Here is a 13,160-nt window from a genome sequence, read left to right as displayed (position 1 = left end):
TGTGACCAAAAAATACCGACACGTTATTTACATCGATAAAAAACCAACGCAAATCATATAAGATATATAAAAAAAACCACATAACACATATATAAAACCACTAAATAACAATAAAAAAATCTTTAAAACAACTACAATTACTATTCATTTACTTTCTCTATTAATAGTATACAATTAATATTGTTCACATAAACCTAATCTTGTAATCTATTTTTTATGTTTCTCCAAAGTTTTTATTAAGAATATCATTTGATTTTTACATTAATTTTTATTATTTTTTATTGACAATAGATAAATCATTTCAATTATAAATAAACATGTTACTGTTTTTATTATAAATTCAAGAATAAAATTAATAATTCCTTCTAAGATGGGTTAAACGCTTGAACTTATTCGTGAAAATATATGGACTAGGCCTACCATTGTAACTTATCGATTCGGTTCGGTTTTTTCGGTTATTGAAAATGGTTATCCGAAAACTAAACCATCAGTTTTTTGTTTCGGTTAGGTTTTTTCGGTTATTTTGATTTCCTGCTCATCCCTATGAGCAGCCAAAATGTAGAGTACCTCGAATTTATACCGTTGAATGAGAACGTATTATATTTGACCTCATTCAGTTTAGAACTAAATTTACGGTAAAACGTAGTCTAACTGAAAACGTACATAAAATAAGCACGAGAACGTATTATATTTGACTTGACTTGCTTTCAGAAAAGAACTTAAGTCGAAATATAGACTAACTCGGATTTATACCGACACATAAATAAAAATACGTATGTAAAAATAGTTTTATAGGTAAAGGAACGAAAAAGGTAAAGTTGAAACTTAATAAACTCGAGTCGGTAAAAATGATAGTTCTTAAACACAATGACAAATTAGTTTTTGAGTTAATTGCCAAAATCGTCCCTGAGGTTTGGGCAGGTTTGCCATTTTCGTCCAAAATGATACTTTTGTACCAAATTGCCCCCGACGTTTGTAACTTTTTGCTATTTTCATCCAAACCACTAACTTAGTTTATTTTTTCTGTTAAGTTGAGAATATTTGGATAAAACTGGCAAATATAAAACCACAGGGACGATTTTGGCAATTTATTCAAACCCTTTTTAATTTTTTATTTAATTATTTTTGTTACATATATAACAAGAAAGAATATACATGGAGTTTTTAGGAAATAATTAATAGTTTTGTCACATAATTTTTATAAATTTTCATCCAAATCACTAACTCAGTTTATTTTTTCTGTTAAGGTGAAGGATGTTTTAAATTTTATAAATCAAGACAAAAATTAATTTACAGCTTCTTTATATAAATCAGTTTTATAAAGAGAAAACGTAATTGGTGTACAACACATAATAATCGATTACAACTTATAGTATTTATCAGTTGTAGAGATAGAAAAAAATTGTAAAACATTACATATTTTTTAAATGTGTTGAGCACCTAGAAAATATGTTGGTAGAAATAAAATATTTATTTAATTAAGATTATGAGGAAAACTAACTAATATTTATTCTGAGTGGCTTGAGTAAAGAAACTTTTGGTTCATAGCATTATAATTACAATTTGGTGGGTAATTTTAAGATTTGGTAACGATACGTTGTTTGATAGGGGGGGAGGGGACACTGGCTTCTGTTTTTCCTTAGGAGTGAATTTAAAAGAGTAGAAGATGAATTACAAACTTGGTACATATGATAAGATTTTTTTATATGACCTTTTTCAATAAGTTCATCAGCATTTTCGTTTTATAAAATTTAGAGGTTTAAGTAGATTTTATTTTTATAAAACTGATCTATATAAAAAATTAGAAATTAATCTCTGTCTTAGTTTATAAACATCCTTCGCCTTAATAGAAAAATTAACTTAGTTAGTGGTTGGATGAAAATTTATAAAAATTATGTGACAAAGCTATTATTTTTTTCATATAAAAATAGCATGTATATTCTTTTTTATTATATATGTAACAAAATTAATTAAATAAAATAAATTTAAAAGAGTTTGAGTAAATTTCCAAAATCGTCTCTGTGGTTTTATATTTGCCAGTTTTATCAAAATATCCTCAACTTAACAGAAAAAATAAACTAATTTAGTGGTTTGGATGAAAATGACAAAAAATTACAAACGTTAGGGGCAATTTGGTACATAAATGTCATTTTGGACGAAAATGACAAACCTGCCTAAACCTCAGGGACGATTTTGGCAATTAACTTTTAGTTTTTTAAGGAAAAAAGAAAAATAGTGAGAGACTAGTTTGGGTTATATAAAAGTTGCAATTTGCGAAAGTTAAGTAATAGTGTAAGGTGTTAAAATTATAATTTTTAAAAGTTAAGGGGTTGTATGGTGGTTGGAAAAAAGTGGGACCATTTTTGTAAATGTCATGGAGTTTTGAAGGTTACAAAATAGATTAATAAAATTGCAATTTTTAAAGGTCGTATGATGGATGAAAAAAGGTAAAGGACTAAAGTTGTAATTTGATGAAATCTTTTGGTTGTAGGTGGAAAAACCACTGACTTTGAAGTTTAATAAATAAATTATAAATTATAAATAATAATATCATTAAGTGTTAATATTAACTAGGAGTAAGCACCTTCGCGTTGCGGCAGGGGCCTAAAGTAAGCCAAATAACATCAATGCCACATCGCTGGTAGCGACCACTAATACTGAAGTTGTGGCGTGTTAATGCGAAGAAATAAGACTGAAACATATAACATATAAAAAATAACTATGTCGATTTAGGACCCACGCGTTGCAACAAACTTATTAAATGAAAAAAATAGTCGTAAAAACGATGAATCACACACGCACGTTGCGCCGTGTTAACTCGCAAAATAATGTAGAAAAGAATAACTAAGTTGATGTAGGATCCGCCCGTTGCGGCGAACTTGTCAAAGGGGGAAAATAGACACGTTGCGACATACCTGTCAAATGTGAAAAAAATAAACCAAAATCGTTAAACCACACACGTACGTTGCGACGTATTAACTCGCAAATTTTAGAACGAAACGTAAAATGAAAAACTTGCGAAAGATAAAAAAGTATGAAGGGACCAAAGTTGTAAATAAAAAAGTTTTAGATTAAATTACAAAAGATGAAAAGTAAACAAATTAAAAGGGTTAAAATACAAAAGATGAAAACATTTGGGTTAAAAGTGAAAAATCACAATTTTTTTTTTAAAAAAAAAACATCCTATGCTTTAGGTACAACAACACCATGCAACAATACTAATTTATATTATGGAAATTGGATATGGGTTCTCATCCTTTTATGTAGAGTTACTATTAATATCTATCCCAAAGAGGAATCGTTCACGCATAAATAAATAAAACACTTTTATTAATAATTTTAATACATCATCCTTTTATGTAGATTTACTATTAATATCTATCCCAAAGACTAATATATAAACTATAGGTAGGAACCATTTACGCATAAATAAATAAAATACTTTTATTAATAATTTTAATACAAAAAAGTAAAGGAAAGCAGTAAATTACATGTATGATTACAACTCAAATGAGTAAATTACGAGACAAAAAAAAAAAAAAAAACAAAACAGAAAAATTGAATGGCTGAGGATCGTATTGAACACGAGTCCTTTAAAATAAATTTCGAGTCTCATTGAAGAACTTGTTTATTTCCTAAGGTACAACAACCTAAGCAGTTGCCACTATCAGCGAAGACTCTAAAACCTGAATATATACCTTGAGGAAGAAGTTTAGAAAAAGATGTAAAGAGAGTTAGAGGGATTTGTGTATTCTGTGTATTGCAAGTGTGTCTTCAACAAAGCACTCACTTTAGTTTTATACTGAAAATATTAGTTAAACTATTAGTCGAAATTGTTTTGATCAAGTTAAAGATGAAAAAAATTTGCACTGGATGTCTCTAATGCTCTTTGTTAAAGACGAGAAAAACTGATCTGTTGCTGTACACCGGAGTCTACTGAGAATTTGTGCGCACGGGCCAGAACTGGTCTGCCAGTCCACGCCCCACGCAGTGGTTAAAACCACTAGTTCGCACCATCCGCGACACAGACGCGCCACAAGTTGCGTCCACATGTGCTCCCTAAGGAGGCTTCTTCGTACGCCATGTGCGCGCGCCCCTCATGCACTAGTTGGAACCCGCCACTTGGTTCTCACCACCTTTGTACTGGACCGCATACACACGGTCAAAAATATAAAGGTGGTTCTCACGCGGATCGCAATAATACGAGTGTGTGAAGTGAACCCTCAAAGTGCCATCGCACGTGCACATGCGTTCAAGCGAGTGCGAGTTAGGGTGCTCCACAACCTTCGCGAATCCATTGGTGTGAGATGCTAGGGAATAATAAGAAAATGATGTTTCCATATATAAGTCACTCCATTTTCTTTTCCTCCTATGTGGGACAAGTTCTCACTTTTCTCACTCCTTTTCTATTTCCTTTTTCTCAGCTTTCCTTAGTTTAGTACCCAACTTTGAGCATCGATATTTATATGGCTGATTGTATTATTAGGTTAGAGGGAAACACACACAGACACACCCCCATATATATATAGGTTGAGGTTCGGCTACATAGTTCAAGTTTCCTAAAAAGTGTAAAAAGTCATAAAAACATCTAAAACCCACAAATAACATAATGAAGACTACTAAAACACCATATTCAAACCATAATAGTCCATAAAAACTTCAAACACACAATCGTAGAACTATGAATATAAAACACAACATGCTAATCAACATAAAATACAATAATGTTTGTCATTCGATAATCAGAACCTTATCATGCAAAACATAAAACACAACCCACATATATGATGTTTTAGTAATCTTAATTCGTTTATTTGTGGGTTTTTGGTGTGTTTTATGGTTGACATTTTGGTGTTTAATGACATTTTTACACTTTTTAAGAAATTTGGACTTTGTAGCTAACTCCAAGCGCACACACGCACAAACACACACATATATATGGTGGGCCATTGTAAAAAGGGGGTTTTTTGTGATAAATATAAGAAGTATTTTAAACCCTTAGATATTGTAGTGAATGGTTGAGATAAAAAGGGCTTAAAATGTAAATTATGTTTTTTTTTACTAATTTGGCTAGATTAGGGGTAATAGTGTCTTTTTGGTTAAATAAAGAAACTACCATCAACCTCCATGCACATGCAACTTCCCTCCGTTTTTTTTAAATGTCAATAACTTTTTATACATACCTTTTAAAAAATTACACCATAATAACAAGAAACCTCTTAGATGCATCCTTGAGCTTTTACAGCAGGAGAAGCTTTATGCTAAGTTCTCCAAATGTGAGTTCTAGCTTCGCGAAGTCCAATTTCTTGGTCATGTGGTTAGTGAGCGTGGTATCCAGGTGAATCCCGCTAAGATCAAAGCTATTATGAACTGGGAAGCACCTAAGACACCCTCTGAGATCCGTAGTTTCTAAGGTTTGGCTGGTTATTATAGGAGGTTTATTGAGAACTTTTCGAGGATAGCCACTCCTTTAACTTCATTGACCCATAAAAATGTTAAGTTCAACTGGGGTCCGAAACAACAAGAATCCTTTGAGATTCTTAAGCACAAATTGAGCAACGCTCCAGTACTAACTCTGCCTGAGGGCATTGAGGAATTCGTGACAACTGAAAGTGATTGCATACACATCACAACAACTAAAAGTGCATGAAAGGAATTACACCACCCACAACTTGGAATTGGGTGCCGTTGTATTTGCACTAAAATTATGGAGACATTATCTTTATGGAACGAAGTGTATTATATACACTGATCACAAGTGTCTCCAGCATCTGTTTAACCAGAAGGATCTGAATATGAGACAACACCGTTGGATGGAAACATTAAATGATTATGATTGCGAGATTCGCTATCACCCCGGCAAAGCAAATGTAGTCACTGATGCGCTTAGTCGCAAAGAAAGGGTTAAACCTATAAGGATTAACGCCAAGAGCATTGAGCTCAAGAACAACTTGAATGAGAAGCTGTTGGATGCGCAAAAGCAAGCCCTGGTGGAGGCTAACCTTCCCAGTGAAGGATTAGGTGGAACTGTTGATCAGTTGTCACCTGGAAAGGATGGAATCTTTAGATTCAGTGGTCGAATCTGGGTTCGTATCTTTGGAGGACTTAGAGATCTAATCCTCCAGGAAGCGCACAATTCCAAATACTCAGTTCACCCTGGAGGTGACAAGATGTATCAAGATCTAAAAAGGAACTATTGGTGTATGGGTATGAAGAAATCCATAGCCACCTATGTAGCTAAATGTCTGATGTGTTCGCAAGTGAAAGCCGAACATCAAAAGCCGTCATGACTGCTACAACAGCTTGAAATTCCCACATGGAAGTGGGAGATGGTAACTATGGATTTGATTACCAAGTTACCTAAAACCAAGCGTGGTAATGACACAATATGGGTCATTGTTGATAGGCTGACTAAGCCAGCACATTTCTTGCCCATAAAGGAGACGTATAACTCCGATAAGTTGGCTAAATTGTATGTGGACGAGATTGTGTCCCTACATGGTGTGCCGGTATCTATTGTAACCGATAGAGATACAAGATACACTTCTCATTTCTGGAAAAGTTTCTAGCAATCCTTGGGCACTAGACTGAACTATAGTATGGCTTACCATCCTCAGACTGATGGACAAAGTGAGCGTACGATCTAGACTTTGGAAGACATGCTGAGAGCATGTGTGATCGACTTGGGTGGTTGCTGGGATGACCATTTCCCCTAATTGAATTCTCCTATAACAACAGTTATCATACGAGCATCAAGGCTGCTCCTTTTGAGGCCTTGTATGGGAGAAAATGTCGAACGGCCATTTATTGGGCAGAAGTTGGGGAGGCCCAACTATCAGGACCTGAGATTGTCCTGGAGACGATGGATAAGAATAAGATCATACAAATCAGTGATCGTCTCAAGGCTGCCAGAGATCGGTAGAAGAGCTACGCTGACAAGAGGCGGAAACCTCTTAAGTTCCATGCGGGGGACAAAGTTCTATTGAAAGTATCACATTGGAAAGGTGTGATGCGTTTCGGTAAGAAGGGCAAGTTGAGCCCTAGATATATTGGGCCATTCGGCGAATGTGTCGGGTCCGTAGCTTACAAGCTAAACTTACATGAGGAGCTCAGTGGAATTCATAATGTGTTCCACATATGCAATTTAAAGAAATGTCTAGCCGATGAGTCGCTAGCAATGTCACATAAAGATGTGCAGATCGATGAAAACCTGCGGTTCGTTGAGAAACTGGTTTCGATCGACGATCGACAGGTTAAGAAGCTCCGACGGAAGTACATACCTATTGTGACGGTAAAGTGGGATGCCCGTAGAGGCCCCGAGTATACATGGGAGGTCGAGTCCACTATGCGACAGAAGTACCCCCATCTTTTCGAGTAAATCTCGAGGTCGAGATTTCTTTTAAGGGGGTGAGGATGTAACACCACGTAAAATCGTGTCAAATAATGCATTGACACGTGTCCTTATTCCTAAATATGCCTAATCTTGGCTAGGAGGGACTTTTTTTTGCCAAATGTGAAAAATATGAATGTGGAGGAACTAAAAGTGTCAACATGCTGAAACTATGCCTCTGAGTGACCTTATACGGTGTCCGTATTCTCAATTGAGCCACTTGTTGGACGAGAGGAACCGTTTGTTAAATCATATGAAAGTTTGAGATGTGGAGGGTTAAAAGCGTCAACATGTTAATTTATACCTCTGAGTGACATTTTAACGAATCAGGAACTTTATGATGTTGGGTCATACTCCCGGGTGTGCCTAGTATTGGCCATGAAGGGCTTTTATGCCATTTATTGATATTACATGCAAGTATGGAAGTTAAGGGGACAAACATGTCAATGTGCGAAAGTTTGTTTGCTGACCAGGCAGCCTTACGGACTGCATACACTGGACCATACGGTCTGTATGCAGGTCTGCAGCTGCGAAAATTTGCTTGTTCCCCACTCCAAGTTGCCATACACCTCATAAACAATACCATGGGCTAAATGCTTGTTTTAGACACTTATGTTTGTAATAATATTTTTACTCCAAGACTTCCGTTGTGCTGTCTGTGACTATTTGACTATGACGATACCAATCTTACGTCACGATACTCCCCATCGGGCCCACCGGGTTGTGGTTGAAATATCGGGGTGTGACATTTTCATACTCGAGGCGCAAGCTAATTATATATATTTTTCTATATATCCCATAGGTTTTTAGATTTCGTTACCCAAAATATAACTACAAATAAGATTTTTGTATGATTTTAGTTGCATGTACAAGCCAAAAAGCCCAAATTCCAACAGAATTAGATATATGAATGTAAAACTAAATTAGACTTGCATCCCAAATTCCTCTTATTCCAACCATTTATTATTTATTTTCTTTCCTGGCTCTTGTTAGTTGCTAGAGTACTTTGTTAAAATCTAATGTCGTATAAAAATGATCCTAGGAATTGATGGTAAAGAGACTCACATAAACCATAAAAGAGATGTTTAATGTCATGTGTATAATCAGATCAAATAATTAGAGGTGATTGTATTAAATTATATATGTTCACATGTGTAACATAACAATGCAGAAATAAGCTGATTAGTAACAAAGCTAACTTGTGATACTCTTACTATACAATATAAATAATAAAAAGGTAAATCAATAATTTGGCCATGAGTAAACAATTTCAGCATTACCCTACATCTATATAATTAAATAACCATATATGAAAAGTTAAAAGGTCGTTCTAAATAAGCCAACCCTAGAAGACTTAATTTAATACAGAATAATATAAAGGTTCCTATTCATAACAGTATTAAGTTTTGTTTATGGTGCACAAGTTCTTTTTAGGAACATGAGTCGGCATGTTGGCTTGATGTGTGGTAATTTTATTGCTTTAGAAATAACAATATATATTTTATGTTTTTTTGTTCACTGATCAATTTTTAAAGATCTATTATAACATGCTGCTTTTTTTGTTCACTGATCAATATTTAAAGATCTATTATAACATGCACAAGCATTTAATTTGTGTTATAATATACAAAGAGGAATTGAGGATTACTATATCCAAGAGTCAGTATTTTATACTATGTGTGACGTATGCCTCTCATTTTTAGAAGTCAATTCTATTGGAATCACTACAGGGATCGGGGTTTTATTGGAGACAATAGTTGCCGCTAATACGTTCAAGAATATATAGCTGTTAAAAGCAATGGCGGCGACATGGCAACGCTATTGCGTCCTCGTTAAAGATTGGTCGCTGAGGGTCAAAAAGGCGCCGCTAATGCTCATGTCGCCGTGAATGGAACCCGCGTCCGGATTGATGACCTTTAGCGTCGACACATAGGATTTGTCGCCCCTATTGCAGGGTATTCTTGTAGTGATTGTATATCACATAGGGGTTTTTCAGCATTGAGCCTAGAGGCTCATCAGGGTTTCTATCCTAATAAACCCCACGTTCTCCTCCTAACTCGATACTAAAAACATCAATTAGATATATACATTCCAATAATCTGCGTCTTCTCGTACTAGATAAAAACAAATCAAGTAACCCAACAGAATAGTGGAAATCATACAAACGTTCTTAAAATTGAGATCTTATACATGTTTTCATAACACAAGGCTAGAATAACAAAATCGAAGTGTATTCTACCTAATATTTTTTTTTTTTCAATTACCTAAGCATCTTTTGAGTTGTGATTTCCAGAGGGTGAGGGTATTGGTACATCCCTCAAAAGTAGTTACAACCCCCCCCCCCCCCTCAAAGCAGCCCGTATAAGGCAATGAGGGTTGTATAGGGGTTGAGTGCATTAATTATGTCAGAAAAAGTAAAGCTATACGCCCCTCATTGCCCTATGAGCGGTGTATTAGAAAGGTGGTAGTTGGAGCATTAAACCCTATACGCCTCTCATTGCTTTATACGCTGCTCATTGGTACTATAATCTCTGAATTTAAGGTATATTGCTGACAAGACAGCTGAGTTCAGACTGAAAAGGCTGAAAAGGTGATCCGCATATACGCGCTCATGGCCCTATACGTTGCGTATAGTTTCGAATTTTTCCCTTTACCCCAAGCTTACGGGATTCATGTAATACAAATGTTCAAAAATCCCAAAAAGTGATGAAAATGATAAAAATTTTCAAATAAACGGTCTGGTTAAATTAGATTCGAATCACGATGTCAAATTGGGACTTTGGATATTTTTTTGGTGAAAGTTCGAATGAGTCATACGTCTCCGAAAGCATTTGGTTACCCGGCGTTGATCGAGGTGAGGAGGAGGTGGTTTCCGTGCGTCGTTGTGATGAAGGGAGTGTGCGGCCCGTGATGCCTTATTTGAACCAGGTAAAAAATTCCTATTGGCGTTATGGTTATTAAAGTCTGACCATTAAGTTGTTTCAGGTCATAGAGGAGGCGGGACCATCTTACGTGGCTCAAAGCTATCCACAACACGCCGGAACTTACCATTCGCATCAGGAAGGGAGTGTGCGGCCCGTGATGCCTGATCGATTTGAACTAGGTAAAAAATTCATATTGTCGTTTTGGTTATTTTAGTCTAACCATTAAGTTGTTTCAGGTCGTAGAGGAGGCAGGACCATCTTACGTGGCTCAAAGCTATCCACAACACGCATACGGGACTTACCATTCCCATCAGGAAAAACAGCACAAGAAAAAGTCTGAGGAAGGTGCTTTTGACTTCGAGGAAGACGATAACGAAATCGAGAAAGGTGTTACACACTTCGAGGAAAGTGATCAAGACGGGGACGATGGTGGTGGCGGGGACGATGGTGGTGGCGGGGACGATGGTGGTGGCAGTGACGATGGTGCTAATGACCCGAAAAAACAAGGAAAGGTATAACATAACCGTCACTTACGTGTTATTCATTATGTATAATATTTATTAAATTTTAGACAATTTTGATTTTGTATACGTGTTATTCGTTATGTATAGGTTTATTAGAAGGGTGCCTATTAGAATTTAGACAAAGTTGATTTTGTTTACGTGTTATTCGTTATGTATAATTTTTTTTATTAGATTTTAGACAATGTTGATTTTGTATACATGTTGATTTTGTATATGTGTTATTCGTTATGTATAAGGTTTATTAGATTTTAAACAAATATAGTTTTAAATAAATATAGTTTTAAATTACCGTTGTTTCAGGTATTTGCGACACTTCACGAGTTAAAGAATTGGGCTTACAAAACAGAAATTGCGAAAGGTTACGTCATTGTGACCCAACGAACGGTAACAAAAGGCGAAGATTCGTCAGCAAGGACAGTGAAGATATGGTTGCAATGCGACCGTGGAGGCACATGCAAAAGTCAAGCAACAGTTCGGCGTTCTGGTAGCAAAAAGATTGGGTGTCCTTTTAAAATGATAGGGAAACTAGACGCAAGTAGTGCCAATTGGAGCTTAGTGGTGAAGCAAAAGGATCATAACCATGAGCCTGCGGTATTTCTCGAGGGTCACGCGTTTGCGAGAAGGTTGACCCCAGACGAAGAATCATTGGTAGAGAGACTTTATATTCAAAACATGGAGCCTACGAACATACATTTAACCATAAGAAAACAAAACCCACAGAGCGTGTGCATTCTACGAGACATACAAAACGTGATAAAAAAGATTAAAGTCAAAATGTATGGTGATCGGACTCCAATGCAGATATTGGAGCAAATGTTGCATGAAGGAAGGTATGTTTACCACACCCGGGTGAATCCCGAAACAAATGTAGTCGAGGAGATTTTTTTTGTTCATCAGTACTAGTACATAATGTGGCGTGCTTTCCCACATGTGTTGATGATTGATACCACTTAAAAAACGAATGAGTATAGACTTCCGTTTGTTCAAATTGTGGGTGTGAGATCGACACACAAGTCGTTTTGTGTCGCTCATGCTTTTATCTCTAAAGAAAAACAGGATAACTTCTTGTGGGTCCTACAGAAGCTCAAAGGATTGTTGGTAGAGGGTATGGAACCGCGCGTGATAGTAACAGACTGCGATAAAGCTTTGATGAATGCGTGCGATAAAGTATTCCCAAAAGCATCCAAATTGCTATGTAGGTGGCACAACTCACAAAATATTCTAAAACACACCAAGGCAAAATTTGCAACGGCTGAAGAATGGAAAATATTCAAGCTTTCTTGGTCTCGATTGTGTAATTCTCCCAGTGAGACGCTATACAATTATAACTTTGAGCGGCTATATACCCGACTGACTAACGACCATAGATCAGGTACATATTATATTCGTTCTCATTCATTCATGTATACACACATACTATAGGGGCCTATTTTGACATTTTGTGAAACTACAAGTTGAGGGACTTGTTTGTCATTGTTTGAAACTTGCTTTAAAAATGGTTAAAACCAAGTCCAGGGACTAAACTGTCATTTTTTGAAAGTTATAGTCTTGGGGTTATTTTGACATTATTTAAAAGTACAAAGTATTGGGCATAAAATGTAATTATTGAAATCTAAAGTATAAGGGTTGAAATTGCCTTGTTTGAAACTTATTTTAACTCTAAAATCTTAACCGAGTTAAATGTTGAATAAGAAATCCTTTAAAAAATTAACTTAGTTAACTATGTTAATTAAAATAACAAAAAAGGGGGGTTTCTTGTATAACCCACCCCTTAGCAAAGATCGAACCCAGACTACTCGTGTAAAAGCACCCCTTCCTTACCAGTTTATCCTCCATTAGGAGCTGATTGATACCCTAACATTAATTGTTTTATACACTTCTTAAAATCCAACCGAGCACACACCTTTTATTTTATTTTTACGTTTTTTATCACTTTTATAAAAACTAACATTTTTATAAACTCATATACATCAAACCTGATTTACTAAAAATATAAACTATAATTATTTCCGGTTTTATCTAATTATTATGAATTAAGTTAGTTTTAATGTTATTAAATTCATTAAAAATAGTAAACTAATTTTATAAAACCTGAAAATTTTTATATAATTATTTTAACATCAGAATGATGTTCGAAAATATAAAATTGATATTTTTCCCAAAATTCGATTTTTAACAAATTTAATCCAATAATTACATAGTTTTATTTGTTTAATTAATTATTTAAAAATAGTTAATTTATCAGAAAAAGTTTGTTTCAGCCTTTGGTCGGGGTGTTACAATACAAACATTACAAATCGTTATATTATGTTTTTTTCAGGA

The sequence above is a fragment of the Helianthus annuus genome, chromosome 6 (genome assembly GCF_002127325.2).
Source record: "Helianthus annuus cultivar XRQ/B chromosome 6, HanXRQr2.0-SUNRISE, whole genome shotgun sequence".
Taxonomy (NCBI): Eukaryota; Viridiplantae; Streptophyta; class Magnoliopsida; order Asterales; family Asteraceae; genus Helianthus; species Helianthus annuus.
Note: the sequence above shows the minus strand (reverse complement) of the source record.